A 23,016-nucleotide genomic window follows, 5' to 3' on the forward strand; every position below is an offset into this window, starting at 1 on the left:
ATATTAGTTTGTATCTGAGTCACCCCTTTCCATAGTGGGGGCATATTAGTTTGTATCTGAGAGTCTCCTCTTTCCATAGTGGGGTCATATTAGTTTGTTGCTGAGAGTCTCCCCTTTCCATAGTGGGGTCATATTAGTTTGTAGCTGAGAGTCTCCTCTTTCCATAGTGGGGTCATATTAGTTTGTAGCTGAGTCTCCTCTTTCCATAGTGGGGTCATATTAGTTTGTAGCTGAGAGTCTCCTCTTTCCATAGTGGGGTCATATTAGTTTGTATCTGAGAGTCTCCTCTTTCCATAGTGGGGTCATATTACTTTGTATCTGAGTCTCCCCTTTCCATAGTGGGGTCATATTAGTTTGTAGCTGAGTCTCCTATTTCCATAGTGGGGTCATATTAGTTTGTAGCTGAGTCTCCTCTTTCCATAGTGGGGTCATATTAGTTTGTAGCTGAGTCTCCTCTTTCCATAGTGGGGTCATATTAGTCACTATCTGAGAGTCTCCTCTTTCCATAGTGGGGTCATATTAGTTTGTATCAGAGAGTCTCCCCTTTCCATAGTGGGGTCATATTAGTTTGTAGCTGAGAGTCTCCTCTTTCCATAGTGGGGTCATATTAGTTTGTAGCTGAGAGTCTCCCCTTTCCATAGTGGGGTCATATTAGTTTGTATCTGAGAGTCTCCTCTTTCCATAGTGGGGTCATATTAGTTTGTAGCTGAGTCTCCTCTTTCCATAGTGGGGTCATATTAGTTTGTATCTGAGTCTCCACTTTCCATAGTGGGGTCATATTAGTTTGTATCTGAGAGTCTCCTCTTACCATAGTGGGGTCATATTAGTTTGTTGCTGAGAGTCTCCCCTTTCCATAGCGGGGTCATATTAGTTTGTATCTGAGAGGCTCCTCTTTCCATAGTGGGGTCATATTAGTTTGTAGCTGAGTCTCCTCTTTCCATAGTGGGGTCATATTAGTTTGTACCTGAGAGTCTCCACTTTCCATAGTGGGGTCATTTTAGTTTGTAGCTGAGTCTCCTCTTTCCATAGTGGGGTCATATTAGTTTGTAGCTGAGAGTCTCCTCTTTCCATAGTGGGTTCATATTAGTTTGTTGCTGAGAGTCTCCCCTTTCCATAGTGGGGTCATATTAGTTTGTAGCTGAGAGTCTCCTCTTTCCATAGTGGGGTCATATTAGTTTGTAGCTGAGTCTCCTCTTTCCATAGTGGGGTCATATTAGTTTGTATCTGAGAGTCTCCTCTTTCCATAGTGGGGTCATATTAGTTTGTATCTGAGAGTCTCCTCTTTCCATAGTGGGGTCATATTACTTTGTATCTGAGTCTCCCCTTTCCATAGTGGGGTCATATTAGTTTGTAGCTGAGTCTCCTATTTCCATAGTGGGGTCATATTAGTTTGTAGCTGAGTCTCCTCTTTCCATAGTGGGGTCATATTAGTTTGTAGCTGAGTCTCCTCTTTCCATAGTGGGGTCATATTAGTCACTATCTGAGAGTCTCCTCTTTCCATAGTGGGGTCATATTAGTTTGTATCAGAGAGTCTCCCCTTTCCATAGTGGGGTCATATTAGTTTGTAGCTGAGAGTCTCCTCTTTCCATAGTGGGATCATATTAGTTTGTAGCTGAGAGTCTCCCCTTTCCATAGTGGGGTCATATTAGTTTGTATCTGAGAGTCTCCTCTTTCCATAGTGGGGTCATATTAGTTTGTAGCTGAGTCTCCTCTTTCCATAGTGGGGTCATATTAGTTTGTATCTGAGTCTCCACTTTCCATAGTGGGGTCATATTAGTTTGTATCTGAGAGTCTCCTCTTACCATAGTGGGGTCATATTAGTTTGTTGCTGAGAGTCTCCCCTTTCCATAGCGGGGTCATATTAGTTTGTATCTGAGAGGCTCCTCTTTCCATAGTGGGGTCATTTTAGTTTGTAGCTGAGTCTCCTCTTTCCATAGTGGGGTCATATTAGTTTGTACCTGAGAGTCTCCCCTTTCCATAGTGGGGTCATTTTAGTTTGTAGCTGAGTCTCCTCTTTCCATAGTGGGGTCATATTAGTTTGTAGCTGAGAGTCTCCTCTTTCCCTAGCGGGGTCATATTAGTTTGTAGCTGAGAGCCTCCTCTTTCCATAGTGGGGTCATATTAGTTTGTATCTGAGTCTCCTCTTTCCATAGTGGGGTCATATTAGTTTGTAGCTGAGAGTCTCCTCATTCCATAGTGGGGTCATATTAGTTTGTATCTGAGTCTCCCCTTTCCATAGTGGGGTCATATTAGTTTGTATCTGAGAGTCTCCTCTTACCATAGTGGGGTCATATTAGTTTGTTGCTGAGAGTCTCCCCTTTCCATAGTGGGGTCATATTAGTTTGTATCTGAGAGGCTCCTCTTTCCATAGTGGGGTCATTTTAGTTTGTAGCTGAGTCTCCTCTTTCCATAGTGGGGTCATATTAGTTTGTACCTGAGAGTCTCCCCTTTCCATAGTGGGGTCATTTTAGTTTGTAGCTGAGTCTCCCCTTTCCGTAGCGGGGTCATATTAGTTTGTATCTGAGAGGCTCCTCTTTCCATAGTGGGGTCATTTTAGTTTGTAGCTGAGTCTCCTCTCTCCATAGTGGGGTCATATTAGTTTGTACCTGAGAGTCTCCCCTTTCCATAGTGGGGTCATTTTAGTTTGTAGCTGAGTCTCCTCTATCCATAGTGGGGTCATATTAGTTTGTAGCTGAGAGTCACCTCTTTCCATAGTGGGGTCATATTAGTTTGTACCTGAGAGTCTCCTCTTTCCATAGTGGGGTCATATTAGTTTGTAGCTGAGAGTCTCCCCTTTCCATAGTGGGGTCATATTAGTTTGTATCTGAGTCTCCTCTTTCCATAGTGGGGTCATATTAGTTTGTAGCTGAGAGTCTCCTCATTCCATAGTGGGGTCATATTAATTTGTATCAGAGAGTCTCCTCTTTCCATAGTGGGGTCATATTAGTTTGTATCTGAGTCTCCCCTATCCATAGTGGGGTCAAATTAGTTTGTATCTGAGAGTCTCCTCTTTCCATAGTGGGGTCATATTAGTTTGTATCTGAGTCTCCACTTTCCATAGTGGGGTCATATTAGTTTGTATCTGAGAGTCTCCTCTTACCATAGTGGGGTCATATTAGTTTGTTGCTGAGAGTCTCCCCTTTCCATAGTGGGGTCATATTAGTTTGTATCTGAGAGGCTCCTCTTTCCATAGTGGGGTCATTTTAGTTTGTAGCTGAGTCTCCTCTTTCCATAGTGGGGTCATATTAGTTTGTAGCTGAGAGTCTCCTCTTTCCATAGTGGGGTCATATTAGTTTGTAGCTGAGAGTCTCCTCATTCCATAGTGGGATCATATTAGTTTGTATCTGAGTCTCCTCTTTCCATAGTGGGGTCATTTTAGTTTGTATCTGAGTCTCCTCTTTCCATAGTGGGGTCATATTAGTTTGTTGCTGAGAGTCTCCCCTTTCCATAGTGGGGTCATATTAGTTTGTAGCTGAGTCTCCTCTTTCCATAGTGGGGTCATATTAGTTTGTATCTGAGAGTCTCCTCTTTCCATAGTGGGGTCATATTAGTTTGTATCTGAGAGTCTCCTCTTTCCATAGTGGGGTCATATTAATTTGTATCTGAGTCTCCCCTTTCCATAGTGGGGTCATATTAGTTTGTAGCTGAGTCTCCTATTTCCATAGTGGGGTCATATTAGTTTGTAGCTGAGTCTCCTCTTTCCATAGTGGGGTCATATTAGTTTGTAGCTGAGTCTCCTCTTTCCATAGTGGGGTCATATTAGTCACTATCTGAGAGTCTCCTCTTTCCATAGTGGGGTCATATTAGTTTGTATCAGAGAGTCTCCCCTTTCCATAGTGGGGTCATATTAGTTTGTAGCTGAGAGTCTCCTCTTTCCATAGTGGGGTCATATTAGTTTGTAGCTGAGATTCTCCCCTTTCCATAGTGGGGTCATATTAGTTTGTATCTGAGAGTCTCCTCTTTCCATAGTGGGGTCATATTAGTTTGTAGCTGAGTCTCCTCTTTCCATAGTGGGGTCATATTAGTTTGTATCTGAGTCTCCACTTTCCATAGTGGGGTCATATTAGTTTGTATCTGAGAGTCTCCTCTTACCATAGTGGGGTCATATTAGTTTGTTGCTGAGAGTCTCCCCTTTCCATAGCGGGGTCATATTAGTTTGTATCTGAGAGGCTCCTCTTTCCATAGTGTGGTCATTTTAGTTTGTAGCTGAGTCTCCTCTTTCCATAGTGGGGTCATATTAGTTTGTACCTGAGAGTCTCCCCTTTCCATAGTGGGGTCATTTTAGTTTGTAGCTGAGTCTCCTCTTTCCATAGTGGGGTCATATTAGTTTGTAGCTGAGAGTCTCCTCTTTCCATAGTGGGGTCATATTAGTTTGTTGCTGAGAGTCTCCCCTTTCCATAGTGGGGTCATATTAGTTTGTAGCTGAGAGTCTCCTCTTTCCATAGTGGGGTCATATTAGTTTGTAGCTGAGTCTCCTCTTTCCATAGTGGGGTCATATTAGTTTGTATCTGAGAGTCTCCTCTTTCCATAGTGGGGTCATATTAGTTTGTATCTGAGAGTCTCCTCTTTCCATAGTGGGGTCATATTACTTTGTATCTGAGTCTCCCCTTTCCATAGTGGGGTCATATTAGTTTGTAGCTGAGTCTCCTATTTCCATAGTGGGGTCATATTAGTTTGTAGCTGAGTCTCCTCTTTCCATAGTGGGGTCATATTAGTTTGTAGCTGAGTCTCCTCTTTCCATAGTGGGGTCATATTAGTCACTATCTGAGAGTCTCCTCTTTCCATAGTGGGGTCATATTAGTTTGTATCAGAGAGTCTCCCCTTTCCATAGTGGGGTCATATTAGTTTGTAGCTGAGAGTCTCCTCTTTCCATAGTGGGATCATATTAGTTTGTAGCTGAGAGTCTCCCCTTTCCATAGTGGGGTCATATTAGTTTGTATCTGAGAGTCTCCTCTTTCCATAGTGGGGTCATATTAGTTTGTAGCTGAGTCTCCTCTTTCCATAGTGGGGTCATATTAGTTTGTAGCTGAGTCTCCTCTTTCCATAGTGGGGTCATATTAGTTTGTAGCTGAGTCTCCTCTTTCCATAGTGGGGTCATATTAGTCACTATCTGAGAGTCTCCTCTTTCCATAGTGGGGTCATATTAGTTTGTATCAGAGAGTCTCCCCTTTCCATAGTGGGGTCATATTAGTTTGTAGCTGAGAGTCTCCTCTTTCCATAGTGGGGTCATATTAGTTTGTAGCTGAGAGTCTCCCCTTTCCATAGTGGGGTCATATTAGTTTGTATCTGAGAGTCTCCTCTTTCCATAGTGGGGTCATATTAGTTTGTAGCTGAGTCTCCTCTTTCCATAGTGGGGTCATATTAGTTTGTATCTGAGTCTCCACTTTCCATAGTGGGGTCATATTAGTTTGTATCTGAGAGTCTCCTCTTACCATAGTGGGGTCATATTAGTTTGTTGCTGAGAGTCTCCCCTTTCCATAGCGGGGTCATATTAGTTTGTATCTGAGAGGCTCCTCTTTCCATAGTGTGGTCATTTTAGTTTGTAGCTGAGTCTCCTCTTTCCATAGTGGGGTCATATTAGTTTGTACCTGAGAGTCTCCCCTTTCCATAGTGGGGTCATTTTAGTTTGTAGCTGAGTCTCCTCTTTCCATAGTGGGGTCATATTAGTTTGTAGCTGAGAGTCTCCTCTTTCCATAGTGGGGTCATATTAGTTTGTTGCTGAGAGTCTCCCCTTTCCATAGTGGGGTCATATTAGTTTGTAGCTGAGAGTCTCCTCTTTCCATAGTGGGGTCATATTAGTTTGTAGCTGAGTCTCCTCTTTCCATAGTGGGGTCATATTAGTTTGTATCTGAGAGTCTCCTCTTTCCATAGTGGGGTCATATTAGTTTGTATCTGAGAGTCTCCTCTTTCCATAGTGGGGTCATATTACTTTGTATCTGAGTCTCCCCTTTCCATAGTGGGGTCATATTAGTTTGTAGCTGAGTCTCCTATTTCCATAGTGGGGTCATATTAGTTTGTAGCTGAGTCTCCTCTTTCCATAGTGGGGTCATATTAGTTTGTAGCTGAGTCTCCTCTTTCCATAGTGGGGTCATATTAGTCACTATCTGAGAGTCTCCTCTTTCCATAGTGGGGTCATATTAGTTTGTATCAGAGAGTCTCCCCTTTCCATAGTGGGGTCATATTAGTTTGTAGCTGAGAGTCTCCTCTTTCCATAGTGGGATCATATTAGTTTGTAGCTGAGAGTCTCCCCTTTCCATAGTGGGGTCATATTAGTTTGTATCTGAGAGTCTCCTCTTTCCATAGTGGGGTCATATTAGTTTGTAGCTGAGTCTCCTCTTTCCATAGTGGGGTCATATTAGTTTGTAGCTGAGTCTCCTCTTTCCATAGTGGGGTCATATTAGTTTGTAGCTGAGTCTCCTCTTTCCATAGTGGGGTCATATTAGTCACTATCTGAGAGTCTCCTCTTTCCATAGTGGGGTCATATTAGTTTGTATCAGAGAGTCTCCCCTTTCCATAGTGGGGTCATATTAGTTTGTAGCTGAGAGTCTCCTCTTTCCATAGTGGGGTCATATTAGTTTGTAGCTGAGAGTCTCCCCTTTCCATAGTGGGGTCATATTAGTTTGTATCTGAGAGTCTCCTCTTTCCATAGTGGGGTCATATTAGTTTGTAGCTGAGTCTCCTCTTTCCATAGTGGGGTCATATTAGTTTGTATCTGAGTCTCCACTTTCCATAGTGGGGTCATATTAGTTTGTATCTGAGAGTCTCCTCTTACCATAGTGGGGTCATATTAGTTTGTTGCTGAGAGTCTCCCCTTTCCATAGCGGGGTCATATTAGTTTGTATCTGAGAGGCTCCTCTTTCCATAGTGTGGTCATTTTAGTTTGTAGCTGAGTCTCCTCTTTCCATAGTGGGGTCATATTAGTTTGTACCTGAGAGTCTCCCCTTTCCATAGTGGGGTCATTTTAGTTTGTAGCTGAGTCTCCTCTTTCCATAGTGGGGTCATATTAGTTTGTAGCTGAGAGTCTCCTCTTTCCATAGTGGGGTCATATTAGTTTGTTGCTGAGAGTCTCCCCTTTCCATAGTGGGGTCATATTAGTTTGTAGCTGAGAGTCTCCTCTTTCCATAGTGGGGTCATATTAGTTTGTAGCTGAGTCTCCTCTTTCCATAGTGGGGTCATATTAGTTTGTATCTGAGAGTCTCTTCTTTCCATAGTGGGGTCATATTAGTTTGTATCTGAGAGTCTCCTCTTTCCATAGTGGGGTCATATTACTTTGTACCTGAGTCTCCTCTTTCCATAGTGGGGTCATATTAGTCACTATCTGAGAGTCTCCTCTTTCCATAGTGGGGTCATATTAGTTTGTATCAGAGAGTCTCCCCTTTCCATAGTGGGGTCATATTAGTTTGTAGCTGAGAGTCTCCTCTTTCCATAGTGGGATCATATTAGTTTGTAGCTGAGAGTCTCCCCTTTCCATAGTGGGGTCATATTAGTTTGTATCTGAGAGTCTCCTCTTTCCATAGTGGGGTCATATTAGTTTGTAGCTGAGTCTCCTCTTTCCATAGTGGGGTCATATTAGTTTGTATCTGAGAGTCTCCTCTTACCATAGTGGGGTCATATTAGTTTGTTGCTGAGAGTCTCCCCTTTCCATAGCGGGGTCATATTAGTTTGTATCTGAGAGGCTCCTCTTTCCATAGTGGGGTCATTTTAGTTTGTAGCTGAGTCTCCTCTTTCCATAGTGGGGTCATATTAGTTTGTACCTGAGAGTCTCCCCTTTCCATAGTGGGGTCATTTTAGTTTGTAGCTGAGTCTCCTCTTTCCATAGTGGGGTCATATTAGTTTGTAGCTGAGAGTCTCCTCTTTCCATAGCGGGGTCATATTAGTTTGTAGCTGAGAGCCTCCTCTTTCCATAGTGGGGTCATATTAGTTTGTATCTGAGTCTCCTCTTTCCATAGTGGGGTCATATTAGTTTGTAGCTGAGAGTCTCCTCATTCCATAGTGGGGTCATATTAGTTTGTATCTGAGTCTCCCCTTTCCATAGTGGGGTCATATTAGTTTGTATCTGAGAGTCTCCTCTTACCATAGTGGGGTCATATTAGTTTGTTGCTGAGAGTCTCCCCTTTCCATAGTGGGGTCATATTAGTTTGTATCTGAGAGGCTCCTCTTTCCATAGTGGGGTCATTTTAGTTTGTAGCTGAGTCTCCTCTCTCCATAGTGGGGTCATATTAGTTTGTACCTGAGAGTCTCCCCTTTCCATAGTGGGGTCATTTTAGTTTGTAGCTGAGTCTCCTCTATCCATAGTGGGGTCATATTAGTTTGTAGCTGAGAGTCACCTCTTTCCATAGTGGGGTCATATTAGTTTGTACCTGAGAGTCTCCTCTTTCCATAGTGGGGTCATATTAGTTTGTAGCTGAGAGTCTCCCCTTTCCATAGTGGGGTCATATTAGTTTGTATCTGAGTCTCCTCTTTCCATAGTGGGGTCATGTTAGTTTGTAGCTGAGAGTCTCCTCATTCCATAGTGGGGTCATATTAATTTGTATCAGAGAGTCTCCTCTTTCCATAGTGGGGTCATATTAGTTTGTATCTGAGAGTCTCCTCTTACCATAGTGGGGTCATATTAGTTTGTTGCTGAGAGTCTCCCCTTTCCATAGTGGGGTCATATTAGTTTGTATCTGAGTCTCCTCTTTCCATAGTGGGGTCATATTAGTTTGTACCTGAGAGTCTCCCCTTTCCATAGTGGGGTCATTTTAGTTTGTAGCTGAGTCTCCTCTTTCCATAGTGGGGTCATATTAGTTTGTAGCTGAGAGTCTCCTCTTTCCATAGCGGGGTCATATTAGTTTGTAGCTGAGAGCCTCCTCTTTCCATAGTGGGGTCATATTAGTTTGTATCTGAGTCTCCTCTTTCCATAGTGGGGTCATATTAGTTTGTAGCTGAGAGTCTCCTCATTCCATAGTGGGGTCATATTAGTTTGTATCTGAGTCTCCCCTTTCCATAGTGGGGTCATATTAGTTTGTATCTGAGAGTCTCCTCTTACCATAGTGGGGTCATATTAGTTTGTTGCTGAGAGTCTCCCCTTTCCATAGTGGGGTCATATTAGTTTGTATCTGAGAGGCTCCTCTTTCCATAGTGGGGTCATTTTAGTTTGTAGCTGAGTCTCCTCTCTCCATAGTGGGGTCATATTAGTTTGTACCTGAGAGTCTCCCCTTTCCATAGTGGGGTCATTTTAGTTTGTAGCTGAGTCTCCTCTATCCATAGTGGGGTCATATTAGTTTGTAGCTGAGAGTCACCTCTTTCCATAGTGGGGTCATATTAGTTTGTACCTGAGAGTCTCCTCTTTCCATAGTGGGGTCATATTAGTTTGTAGCTGAGAGTCTCCCCTTTCCATAGTGGGGTCATATTAGTTTGTATCTGAGTCTCCTCTTTCCATAGTGGGGTCATGTTAGTTTGTAGCTTAGAGTCTCCTCATTCCATAGTGGGGTCATATTAATTTGTATCAGAGAGTCTCCTCTTTCCATAGTGGGGTCATATTAGTTTGTATCTGAGAGTCTCCTCTTACCATAGTGGGGTCATATTAGTTTGTTGCTGAGAGTCTCCCCTTTCCATAGCGGGGTCATATTAGTTTGTATCTGAGAGGCTCCTCTTTCCATAGTGGGGTCATTTTAGTTTGTAGCTGAGTCTCCTCTTTCCATAGTGGGGTCATATTAGTTTGTACCTGAGAGTCTCCCCTTTCCATAGTGGGGTCATTTTAGTTTGTAGCTGAGTCTCCTCTTTCCATAGTGGGGTCATATTAGTTTGTAGCTGAGAGTCTCCTCTTTCCATAGCGGGGTCATATTAGTTTGTAGCTGAGAGCCTCCTCTTTCCATAGTGGGGTCATATTAGTTTGTATCTGAGTCTCCTCTTTCCATAGTGGGGTCATATTAGTTTGTAGCTGAGAGTCTCCTCATTCCATAGTGGGGTCATATTAGTTTGTATCTGAGTCTCCCCTTTCCATAGTGGGGTCATATTAGTTTGTATCTGAGAGTCTCCTCTTACCATAGTGGGGTCATATTAGTTTGTTGCTGAGAGTCTCCCCTTTCCATAGTGGGGTCATATTAGTTTGTATCTGAGAGGCTCCTCTTTCCATAGTGGGGTCATTTTAGTTTGTAGCTGAGTCTCCTCTCTCCATAGTGGGGTCATATTAGTTTGTACCTGAGAGTCTCCCCTTTCCATAGTGGGGTCATTTTAGTTTGTAGCTGAGTCTCCTCTATCCATAGTGGGGTCATATTAGTTTGTAGCTGAGAGTCACCTCTTTCCATAGTGGGGTCATATTAGTTTGTACCTGAGAGTCTCCTCTTTCCATAGTGGGGTCATATTAGTTTGTAGCTGAGAGTCTCCCCTTTCCATAGTGGGGTCATATTAGTTTGTATCTGAGTCTCCTCTTTCCATAGTGGGGTCATATTAGTTTGTAGCTGAGAGTCTCCTCATTCCATAGTGGGGTCATATTAATTTGTATCAGAGAGTCTCCTCTTTCCATAGTGGGGTCATATTAGTTTGTATCTGAGTCTCCCCTCTCCATAGTGGGGTCGAATTAGTTTGTATCTGAGAGTCTCCTCTTTCCATAGTGGGGTCATATTAGTTTGTATCTGAGTCTCCACTTTCCATAGTGGGGTCATATTAGTTTGTATCTGAGAGTCTCCTCTTACCATAGTGGGGTCATATTAGTTTGTTGCTGAGAGTCTCCCCTTTCCATAGTGGGGTCATATTAGTTTGTATCTGAGAGGCTCCTCTTTCCATAGTGGGGTCATTTTAGTTTGTAGCTGAGTCTCCTCTTTCCATAGTGGGGTCATATTAGTTTGTAGCTGAGAGTCTCTTCTTTCCATAGTGGGGTCATATTAGTTTGTAGCTGAGAGTCTCCTCATTCCATAGTGGGATCATATTAGTTTGTATCTGAGTCTCCCCTTTCCATAGTGGGGTCATATTAGTTTGTATCTGAGAGTCTCCTCTTTCCATAGTGGGGTCATATTAGTTTGTTGCTGAGAGTCTCCCCTTTCCATAGTGGGGTCATATTAGTTTGTAGCTGAGTCTCCTCTTTCCATAGTGGGGTCATATTAGTTTGTATCTGAGAGTCTCCTCTTTCCATAGTGGGGTCATATTAGTTTGTATCTGAGAGTCTCCTCTTTCCATAGTGGGGTCATATTACTTTGTATCTGAGAGTCTCCCCTTTCCATAGTGGGGTCATTTTAGTTTGTAGCTGAGTCTCCTCTTTCCATAGTGGGGTCATATTACTTTGTACCTGAGTCTCCCCTTTCCATAGTGGGGTCATATTAGTTTGTAGCTGAGTCTCCTATTTCCATAGTGGGGTCATATTAGTTTGTAGCTGAGTCTCCTCTTTCCATAGTGGGGTCATATTAGTTTGTAGCTGAGTCTCCTCTTTCCATAGTGGGGTCATATTAGTCACTATCTGAGAGTCTCCTCTTTCCATAGTGGGGTCATATTAGTTTGTATCAGAGAGTCTCCCCTTTCCATAGTGGGGTCATATTAGTTTGTAGCTGAGAGTCTCCTCTTTCCATAGTGGGATCATATTAGTTTGTAGCTGAGAGTCTCCCCTTTCCATAGTGGGGTCATATTAGTTTGTATCTGAGAGTCTCCTCTTTCCATAGTGGGGTCATATTAGTTTGTAGCTGAGTCTCCTCTTTCCATAGTGGGGTCATATTAGTTTGTATCTGAGTCTCCACTTTCCATAGTGGGGTCATATTAGTTTGTATCTGAGAGTCTCCTCTTACCATAGTGGGGTCATATTAGTTTGTTGCTGAGAGTCTCCCCTTTCCATAGCGGGGTCATATTAGTTTGTATCTGAGAGGCTCCTCTTTCCATAGTGGGGTCATTTTAGTTTGTAGCTGAGTCTCCTCTTTCCATAGTGGGGTCATATTAGTTTGTACCTGAGAGTCTCCCCTTTCCATAGTGGGGTCATTTTAGTTTGTAGCTGAGTCTCCTCTTTCCATAGTGGGGTCATATTAGTTTGTAGCTGAGAGTCTCCTCTTTCCATAGCGGGGTCATATTAGTTTGTAGCTGAGAGCCTCCTCTTTCCATAGTGGGGTCATATTAGTTTGTATCTGAGTCTCCTCTTTCCATAGTGGGGTCATATTAGTTTGTAGCTGAGAGTCTCCTCATTCCATAGTGGGGTCATATTAGTTTGTATCTGAGTCTCCCCTTTCCATAGTGGGGTCATATTAGTTTGTATCTGAGAGTCTCCTCTTACCATAGTGGGGTCATATTAGTTTGTTGCTGAGAGTCTCCCCTTTCCATAGTGGGGTCATATTAGTTTGTATCTGAGAGGCTCCTCTTTCCATAGTGGGGTCATTTTAGTTTGTAGCTGAGTCTCCTCTTTCCATAGTGGGGTCATATTAGTTTGTACCTGAGAGTCTCCCCTTTCCATAGTGGGGTCATTTTAGTTTGTAGCTGAGTCTCCCCTTTCCGTAGCGGGGTCATATTAGTTTGTATCTGAGAGGCTCCTCTTTCCATAGTGGGGTCATTTTAGTTTGTAGCTGAGTCTCCTCTCTCCATAGTGGGGTCATATTAGTTTGTACCTGAGAGTCTCCCCTTTCCATAGTGGGGTCATTTTAGTTTGTAGCTGAGTCTCCTCTATCCATAGTGGGGTCATATTAGTTTGTAGCTGAGAGTCACCTCTTTCCATAGTGGGGTCATATTAGTTTGTACCTGAGAGTCTCCTCTTTCCATAGTGGGGTCATATTAGTTTGTATCTGAGAGGCTCCCCTTTCCATAGTGGGGTCATATTAGTTTGTATCTGAGTCTCCTCTTTCCATAGTGGGGTCATATTAGTTTGTAGCTGAGAGTCTCCTCATTCCATAGTGGGGTCATATTAATTTGTATCAGAGAGTCTCCTCTTTCCATAGTGGGGTCATATTAGTTTGTATCTGAGTCTCCCCTATCCATAGTGGGGTCAAATTAGTTTGTATCTGAGAGTCTCCTCTTTCCATAGTGGGGTCATATTAGTTTGTATCTGAGTCTCCACTTTCCATAGTGGGGTCATATTAGTTTGTATCTGAGAGTCTCCTCTTACCATAGTGGGGTCATATTAGTTTGTTGCTGAGAGTCTCCCCTTTCCATAGTGGGGTCATATTAGTTTGTATCTGAGAGGCTCCTCTTTCCATAGTGGGGTCATTTTAGTTTGTAGCTGAGTCTCCTCTTTCCATAGTGGGGTCATATTAGTTTGTAGCTGAGAGTCTCCTCTTTCCATGGTGGGGTCATATTAGTTTGTAGCTGAGAGTCTCCTCTTTCCATAGTGGGGTCATATTAGTTTGTAGCTGAGAGTCTCCTCATTCCATAGTGGGATCATATTAGTTTGTATCTGAGTCTCCCCTTTCCATAGTGGGGTCATATTAGTTTGTATCTGAGAGTCTCCTCTTTCCATAGTGGGGTCATATTAGTTTGTTGCTGAGAGTCTCCCCTTTCCATAGTGGGGTCATATTAGTTTGTAGCTGAGTCTCCTCTTTCCATAGTGGGGTCATATTAGTTTGTATCTGAGAGTCTCCTCTTTCCATAGTGGGGTCATATTAGTTTGTATCTGAGAGTCTCCTCTTTCCATAGTGGGGTCATATTACTTTGTATCTGAGTCTCCCCTTTCCATAGTGGGGTCATATTAGTTTGTAGCTGAGTCTCCTATTTCCATAGTGGGGTCATATTAGTTTGTAGCTGAGTCTCCTCTTTCCATAGTGGGGTCATATTAGTTTGTAGCTGAGTCTCCTCTTTCCATAGTGGGGTCATATTAGTCACTATCTGAGAGTCTCCTCTTTCCATAGTGGGGTCATATTAGTTTGTATCAGAGAGTCTCCCCTTTCCATAGTGGGGTCATATTAGTTTGTAGCTGAGAGTCTCCTCTTTCCATAGTGGGGTCATATTAGTTTGTAGCTGAGAGTCTCCCCTTTCCATAGTGGGGTCATATTAGTTTGTATCTGAGAGTCTCCTCTTTCCATAGTGGGGTCATATTAGTTTGTAGCTGAGTCTCCTCTTTCCATAGTGGGGTCATATTAGTTTGTATCTGAGTCTCCACTTTCCATAGTGGGGTCATATTAGTTTGTATCTGAGAGTCTCCTCTTACCATAGTGGGGTCATATTAGTTTGTTGCTGAGAGTCTCCCCTTTCCATAGCGGGGTCATATTAGTTTGTATCTGAGAGGCTCCTCTTTCCATAGTGGGGTCATTTTAGTTTGTAGCTGAGTCTCCTCTTTCCATAGTGGGGTCATATTAGTTTGTACCTGAGAGTCTCCCCTTTCCATAGTGGGGTCATTTTAGTTTGTAGCTGAGTCTCCTCTTTCCATAGTGGGGTCATATTAGTTTGTAGCTGAGAGTCTCCTCTTTCCATAGCGGGGTCATATTAGTTTGTACCTGAGAGTCACCTCTTTCCATAGTGGGGTCATATTAGTTTGTATCTGAGTCTCCTCTTTCCATAGTGGGGTCATATTAGTTTGTAGCTGAGAGTCTCCTCATTCCATAGTGGGGTCATATTAGTTTGTATCTGAGTCTCCTCTTTCCATAGTGGGGTCATATTAGTTTGTAGCTGAGAGTCTCCTCATTCCATAGTGGGGTCATATTAGTTTGTATCTGAGTCTCCCCTTTCCATAGTGGGGTCATATTAGTTTGTATCTGAGAGTCTCCTCTTACCATAGTGGGGTCATATTAGTTTGTTGCTGAGAGTCTCCCCTTTCCATAGTGGGGTCATATTAGTTTGTATCTGAGAGGCTCCTCTTTCCATAGTGGGGTCATTTTAGTTTGTAGCTGAGTCTCCTCTTTCCATAGTGGGGTCATATTAGTTTGTACCTGAGAGTCTCCCCTTTCCATAGTGGGGTCATTTTAGTTTGTAGCTGAGTCTCCCCTTTCCATAGCGGGGTCATATTAGTTTGTATCTGAGAGGCTCCTCTTTCCATAGTGGGGTCATTTTAGTTTGTAGCTGAGTCTCCTCTTTCCATAGTGGGGTCATATTAGTTTGTAGCTGAGAGTCTCCTCTTTCCATAGTGGGGCCATATTAGTTTGTATCTGAGTCTCCTCTTTCCATAGTGGGGTCATATTAGTTTGTATCTGAGAGTCTCCTCTTTCCATAGTGGGGTCATATTAGTTTGTATTTGAGTCTTTCCTTTCCATAGTGGGGGCATATTAGTTTGTATCTGAGAGTCTCCTCTTTCCATAGTGGGGTCATATTAGTTTGTTGCTGAGAGTCTCCCCTTTCCATAGTGGGGTCATATTAGTTTGTAGCTGAGAGTCTCCTCTTTCCATAGTGGGGTCATATTAGTTTGTATCTGAGAGTCTCCTCTTTCCATAGTGGGGTCATATTAGTTTGTAGCTGAGAGTCTCCTCTTTCCATAGTGGGGTCATATTAGTTTGTATCTGAGAGTCTCCTCTTTCCATAGCGGGGTCATATTAGTTTGTATCTGAGAGGCTCCTCTTTCCATAGTGGGGTCATTTTAGTTTGTAGCTGAGTCTCCTCTTTCCATAGTGGGGTCATATTAGTTTGTAGCTGAGAGTCTCCTCTTTCCATAGTGGGGTCATATTAGTTTGTATCTGAGTCTCCTCTTTCCATAGTGGGGTCATATTAGTTTGTATCTGAGAGTCTCCTCTTTCCATAGTGGGGTCATATTAGTTTGTATCTGAGTCTCCCCTTTCCATAGTGGGGGCATATTAGTTTGTATCTGAGAGTCTCCTCTTTCCATAGTGGGGTCATATTAGTTTGTTGCTGAGAGTCTCCCCTTTCCATAGTGGGGTCATATTAGTTTGTAGCTGAGAGTCTCCTCTTTCCATAGTGGGGTCATATTAGTTTGTAGCTGAGTCTCCTCTTTCCATAGTGGGGTCATATTAGTTTGTATCTGAGAGTCTCCTCTTTCCATAGTGGGGTCATATTAGTTTGTATCTGAGAGTCTCCTCTTTCCATAGTGGGGTCATATTACTTTGTATCTGAGTCTCCCCTTTCCATAGTGGGGTCATATTAGTTTGTAGCTGAGTCTCCTATTTCCATAGTGGGGTCATATTAGTTTGTAGCTGAGTCTCCTCTTTCCATAGTGGGGTCATATTAGTTTGTAGCTGAGTCTCCTCTTTCCATAGTGGGGTCATATTAGTCACTATCTGAGAGTCTCCTCTTTCCATAGTGGGGTCATATTAGTTTGTAGCAGAGAGTCTCCCCTTTCCATAGTGGGGTCATATTAGTTTGTAGCTGAGAGTCTCCTCTTTCCATAGTGGGGTCATATTAGTTTGTATCAGAGAGTCTCCCCTTTCCATAGTGGGGTCATATTAGTTTGTATCTGAGAGTCTCCTCTTTCCATAGTGGGGTCATATTAGTTTGTAGCTGAGTCTCCTCTTTCCATAGTGGGGTCATATTAGTTTGTATCTGAGTCTCCACTTTCCATAGTGGGGTCATATTAGTTTGTATCTGAGAGTCTCCTCTTACCATAGTGGGGTCATATTAGTTTGTTGCTGAGAGTCTCCCCTTTCCATAGCGGGGTCATATTAGTTTGTATCTGAGAGGCTCCTCTTTCCATAGTGGGGTCATTTTAGTTTGTAGCTGAGTCTCCTCTTTCCATAGTGGGGTCATATTAGTTTGTACCTGAGAGTCTCCCCTTTCCATAGTGGGGTCATTTTAGTTTGTAGCTGAGTCTCCTCTTTCCATAGTGGGGTCATATTAGTTTGTAGCTGAGAGTCTCCTCTTTCCATAGCGGGGTCATATTAGTTTGTAGCTGAGAGTCTCCTCTTTCCATAGTGGGGTCATATTAGTTTGTCTCTGAGTCTCCTCTTTCCATAGTGGGGTCATATTAGTTTGTAGCTGAGAGTCTCCTCATTCCATAGTGGGGTCATATTAGTTTGTATCTGAGTCTCCCCTTTCCATAGTGGGGTCATATTAGTTTGTATCTGAGAGTCTCCTCTTACCATAGTGGGGTCATATTAGTTTGTTGCTGAGAGTCTCCCCTTTCCATAGTGGGGTCATATTAGTTTGTATCTGAGAGGCTCCTCTTTCCATAGTGGGGTCATTTTAGTTTGTAGCTGAGTCTCCTCTTTCCATAGTGGGGTCATATTAGTTTGTACCTGAGAGTCTCCCCTTTCCATAGTGGGGTCATTTTAGTTTGTAGCTGAGTCTCCTCTATCCATAGTGGGGTCATATTAGTTTGTAGCTGAGAGTCACCTCTTTCCATAGTGGGGTCATATTAGTTTGTAGCTGAGAGTCTCCCCTTTCCATAGTGGGGTCATATTAGTTTGTATCTGAGTCTCCTCTTTCCATAGTGGGGTCATATTAGTTTGTAGCTGAGAGTCTCCTCATTCCATAGTGGGGTCATATTAGTTTGTATCAGAGAGTCTCCTCTTTCCATAGTGGGGTCATATTAGTTTGTATCTGAGTCTCCCCTATCCATAGTGGGGTCAAATTAGTTTGTATCTGAGAGTCTCCTCTTTCCATAGTGGGGTCATATTAGTTTGTATCTGAGTCTCCACTTTCCATAGTGGGGTCATATTAGTTTGTATCTGAGAGTCTCCTCTTACCATAGTGGGGTCATATTAGTTTGTTGCTGAGAGTCTCCCCTTTCCATAGTGGGGTCATATTAGTTTGTATCTGAGAGGCTCCTCTTTCCATAGTGGGTTCATTTTAGTTTGTAGCTGAGTCTCCTCTTTCCACAGTGGGGTCATATTAGTTTGTAGCTGAGAGTCTCCTCTTTCCATAGTGGGGTCATATTAGTTTGTAGCTGAGAGTCTCCTCTTTCCATAGTGGGGTCATATTAGTTTGTATCTGAGTCTCCCCTTTCCATAGTGGGGTCATATTAGTTTGTAGCTGAGAGTCTCCCCTTTCCATAGTGGGGTCATATTAGTTTGTATCTGAGTCTCCTCTTTCCATAGTGGGGTCATATTAGTTTGTAGCTGAGAGTCTCCTCATTCCATAGTGGGGTCATATTAGTTTGTATCAGAGAGTCTCCTCTTTCCATAGTGGGGTCATATTAGTTTGTATCTGAGTCTCCCCTATCCATAGTGGGGTCAAATTAGTTTGTATCTGAGAGTCTCCTCTTTCCATAGTGGGGTCTTATTAGTTTGTATCTGAGTCTCCACTTTCCATAGTGGGGTCATATTAGTTTGTATCTGAGAGTCTCCTCTTACCATAGTGGGGTCATATTAGTTTGTTGCTGAGAGTCTCCCCTTTCCATAGTGGGGTCATATTAGTTTGTATCTGAAAGGCTCCTCTTTCCATAGTGGGTTCATTTTAGTTTGTAGCTGAGTCTCCTCTTTCCATAGTGGGGTCATATTAGTTTGTAGCTGAGAGTCTCCTCTTTCCATAGTGGGGTCATATTAGTTTGTATCTGAGTCTCCCCTATACATAGTGGGGTCAAATTAGTTTGTATCTGAGAGTCTCCTCTTTCCATAGTGGGGTCATATTAGTTTGTATCTGAGTCTCCACTTTCCATAGTGGGGTCATATTAGTTTGTATCTGAGAGTCTCCTCTTACCATAGTGGGGTCATATTAGTTTGTTGCTGAGAGTCTCCCCTTTCCATAGTGGGGTCATATTAGTTTGTATCTGAGAGGCTCCTCTTTCCATAGTGGGTTCATTTTAGTTTGTAGCTGAGTCTCCTCTTTCCATAGTGGGGTCATATTAGTTTGTAGCTGAGAGTCTCCTCTTTCCATAGTGGGGTCATATTAGTTTGTAGCTGAGAGTCTCCTCTTTCCATAGTGGGGTCATATTAGTTTGTAGCTGAGAGTCTCCTCATTCCATAGTGGGATCATATTAGTTTGTATCTGAGTCTCCCCTTTCCATAGTGGGGTCATATTAGTTTGTAGCTGAGAGTCTCCCCTTTCCATAGTGGGGTCATATTAGTTTGTATCTGAGTCTCCTCTTTCCATAGTGGGGTCATATTAGTTTGTAGCTGAGAGTCTCCTCATTCCATAGTGGGGTCATATTAGTTTGTATCAGAGAGTCTCCTCTTTCCATAGTGGGGTCATATTAGTTTGTATCTGAGTCTCCCCTATCCATAGTGGGGTCAAATTAGTTTGTATCTGAGAGTCTCCTCTTTCCATAGTGGGGTCATATTAGTTTGTATCTGAGTCTCCACTTTCCATAGTGGGGTCATATTAGTTTGTATCTGAGAGTCTCCTCTTACCATAGTGGGGTCATATTAGTTTGTTGCTGAGAGTCTCCCCTTTCCAAAAGTGGGGTCATATTAGTTTGTATCTGAGAGGCTCCTCTTTCCATAGTGGGTTCATTTTAGTTTGTAGCTGAGTCTCCTCTTTCCATAGTGGGGTCATATTAGTTTGTAGCTGAGAGTCTCCTCTTTCCATAGTGGGGTCATATTAGTTTGTAGCTGAGAGTCTCCTCTTTCCATAGTGGGGTCATATTAGTTTGTAGCTGAGAGTCTCCTCATTCCATAGTGGGATCATATTAGTTTGTATCTGAGTCTCCCCTTTCCATAGTGGGGTCATATTAGTTTGTATCTGAGAGTCTCCTCTTTCCATAGTGGGGTCATATTAGTTTGTTGCTGAGAGTCTCCCCTTTCCATAGTGGGGTCATATTAGTTTGTAGCTGAGTCTCCCTTTTCCATAGTGGGGTCATATTAGTTTGTAGCTGAGAGTCTCCCCTTTCCATAGTGGGGTCATATTAGTTTGTAGCTGAGTCTCCTCTTTCCATAGTGGGGTCATATTAGTTTGTACCTGAGAGTCTCCTCTTTCCATAGTGGGGTCATATTAGTTTGTAGCTGAGTCTCCTCTATCCATAGTGGAGTCATATTAGTTTGTATCTGAGTCTCCCCTTTCCATAGTGGGGTCATATTAGTTTGTAGCTGAGAGTCTCCTCTTTCCATAGTGGGGTCATATTAGTTTGTACCTGAGAGTCTCCTCTTTCCATAGCGGGGCCATATTAGTTTGTACCTGAGAGTCTCCTCTTTCCATAGTGGGGTCATTTTAGTTTGTAGCTGAGTCTCCTCTATCCATAGTGGGGTCATATTAGTTTGTAGCTGAGAGTCACCTCTTTCCATAGTGGGGTCATATTAGTTTGTAGCTGAGAGTCTCCCCTTTCCATAGTGGGGTCATATTAGTTTGTATCTGAGTCTCCTCTTTCCATAGTGGGGTCATATTAGTTTGTAGCTGAGAGTCTCCTCATTCCATAGTGGGGTCATATTAGTTTGTATCAGAGAGTCTCCTCTTTCCATAGTGGGGTCATATTAGTTTGTATCTGAGTCTCCCCTATCCATAGTGGGGTCAAATTAGTTTGTATCTGAGAGTCTCCTCTTTCCATAGTGGGGTCATATTAGTTTGTATCTGAGTCTCCACTTTCCATAGTGGGGTCATATTAGTTTGTATCTGAGAGTCTCCTCTTACCATAGTGGGGTCATATTAGTTTGTTGCTGAGAGTCTCCCCTTTCCATAGTGGGGTCATATTAGTTTGTATCTGAGAGGCTCCTCTTTCCATAGTGGGTTCATTTTAGTTTGTAGCTGAGTCTCCTCTTTCCACAGTGGGGTCATATTAGTTTGTAGCTGAGAGTCTCCTCTTTCCATAGTGGGGTCATATTAGTTTGTATCTGAGAGTCTCCTCTTTCCATAGTGGGGTCATATTAGTTTGTAGCTGAGAGTCTCCTCATTCCATAGTGGGATCATATTAGTTTGTATCTGAGTCTCCCCTTTCCATAGTGGGGTCATATTAGTTTGTATCTGAGAGTCTCCTCTTTCCATAGTGGGGTCATATTAGTTTGTTGCTGAGAGTCTCCCCTTTCCATAGTGGGGTCATATTAGTTTGTAGCTGAGTCTCCCTTTTCCATAGTGGGGTCATATTAGTTTGTAGCTGAGAGTCTCCCCTTTCCATAGTGGGGTCATATTAGTTTGTAGCTGAGTCTCCTCTTTCCATAGTGGGGTCATATTAGTTTGTACCTGAGAGTCTCCTCTTTCCATAGTGGGGTCATATTAGTTTGTAGCTGAGTCTCCTCTATCCATAGTGGAGTCATATTAGTTTGTATCTGAGTCTCCCCTTTCCATAGTGGGGTCATATTAGTTTGTAGCTGAGAGTCTCCTCTTTCCATAGTGGGGTCATATTAGTTTGTACCTGAGAGTCTCCTCTTTCCATAGCGGGGCCATATTAGTTTGTACCTGAGAGTCTCCTCTTTCCATAGTGGGGTCATATTAGTTTGTAGCTGAGAGTCTCCTCATTCCATAGTGGGATCATATTAGTTTGTATCTGAGTCTCCCCTTTCCATAGTGGGGTCATATTAGTTTGTATCTGAGAGTCTCCTCTTTCCATAGTGGGGTCATATTAGTTTGTTGCTGAGAGTCTCCCCTTTCCATAGTGGGGTCATATTAGTTTGTAGCTGAGTCTCCCTTTTCCATAGTGGGGTCATATTAGTTTGTAGCTGAGAGTCTCCCCTTTCCATAGTGGGGTCATATTAGTTTGTAGCTGAGTCTCCTCTTTCCATAGTGGGGTCATATTAGTTTGTAGCTGAGTCTCTCCTCTTTCCATAGTGGGGTCATATTAGTTTGTAGCTGAGTCTCCTCTATCCATAGTGGAGTCATATTAGTTTGTATCTGAGTCTCCCCTTTCCATAGTGGGGTCATATTAGTTTGTAGCTGAGAGTCTCCTCTTTCCATAGTGGGGTCATATTAGTTTGTACCTGAGAGTCTCCTCTTTCCATAGCGGGGCCATATTAGTTTGTACCTGAGAGTCTCCTCTTTCCATAGTGGGGTCATTTTAGTTTGTAGCTGAGTCTCCTCTATCCATAGTGGGGTCATATTAGTTTGTAGCTGAGAGTCACCTCTTTCCATAGTGGGGTCATATTAGTTTGTAGCTGAGAGTCTCCCCTTTCCATAGTGGGGTCATATTAGTTTGTATCTGAGTCTCCTCTTTCCATAGTGGGGTCATATTAGTTTGTAGCTGAGAGTCTCCTCATTCCATAGTGGGGTCATATTAGTTTGTATCAGAGAGTCTCCTCTTTCCATAGTGGGGTCATATTAGTTTGTATCTGAGTCTCCCCTATCCATAGTGGGGTCAAATTAGTTTGTATCTGAGAGTCTCCTCTTTCCATAGTGGGGTCATATTAGTTTGTATCTGAGTCTCCACTTTCCATAGTGGGGTCATATTAGTTTGTATCTGAGAGTCTCCTCTTACCATAGTGGGGTCATATTAGTTTGTTGCTGAGAGTCTCCCCTTTCCATAGTGGGGTCATATTAGTTTGTATCTGAGAGGCTCCTCTTTCCATAGTGGGTTCATTTTAGTTTGTAGCTGAGTCTCCTCTTTCCACAGTGGGGTCATATTAGTTTGTAGCTGAGAGTCTCCTCTTTCCATAGTGGGGTCATATTAGTTTGTAGCTGAGAGTCTCCTCTTTCCATAGTGGGGTCATATTAGTTTGTAGCTGAGAGTCTCCTCATTCCATAGTGGGATCATATTAGTTTGTATCTGAGTCTCCCCTTTCCATAGTGGGGTCATATTAGTTTGTATCTGAGAGTCTCCTCTTTCCATAGTGGGGTCATATTAGTTTGTTGCTGAGAGTCTCCCCTTTCCATAGTGGGGTCATATTAGTTTGTAGCTGAGTCTCCCTTTTCCATAGTGGGGTCATATTAGTTTGTAGCTGAGAGTCTCCCCTTTCCATAGTGGGGTCATATTAGTTTGTAGCTGAGTCTCCTCTTTCCATAGTGGGGTCATATTAGTTTGTACCTGAGAGTCTCCTCTTTCCATAGTGGGGTCATATTAGTTTGTAGCTGAGTCTCCTCTATCCATAGTGGAGTCATATTAGTTTGTATCTGAGTCTCCCCTTTCCATAGTGGGGTCATATTAGTTTGTAGCTGAGAGTCTCCTCTTTCCATAGTGGGGTCATATTAGTTTGTACCTGAGAGTCTCCTCTTTCCATAGCGGGGCCATATTAGTTTGTACCTGAGAGTCTCCTCTTTCCATTGTGGGGTCATATTAGTTTGTAGCTGAGAGTCTCCTCTTTCCATAGTGGGGTCATATTAGTTTTTATCTGAGTCTCCTCTTTCCATAGTGGGGTCATATTAGTTTGTATCTGAGTCTCCTCTTTCCATAGTGAG

The sequence above is a fragment of the Salvelinus alpinus genome, chromosome 31, assembly GCF_045679555.1.
Source record: "Salvelinus alpinus chromosome 31, SLU_Salpinus.1, whole genome shotgun sequence".
NCBI classification, from domain to species: Eukaryota; Metazoa; Chordata; class Actinopteri; order Salmoniformes; family Salmonidae; genus Salvelinus; species Salvelinus alpinus.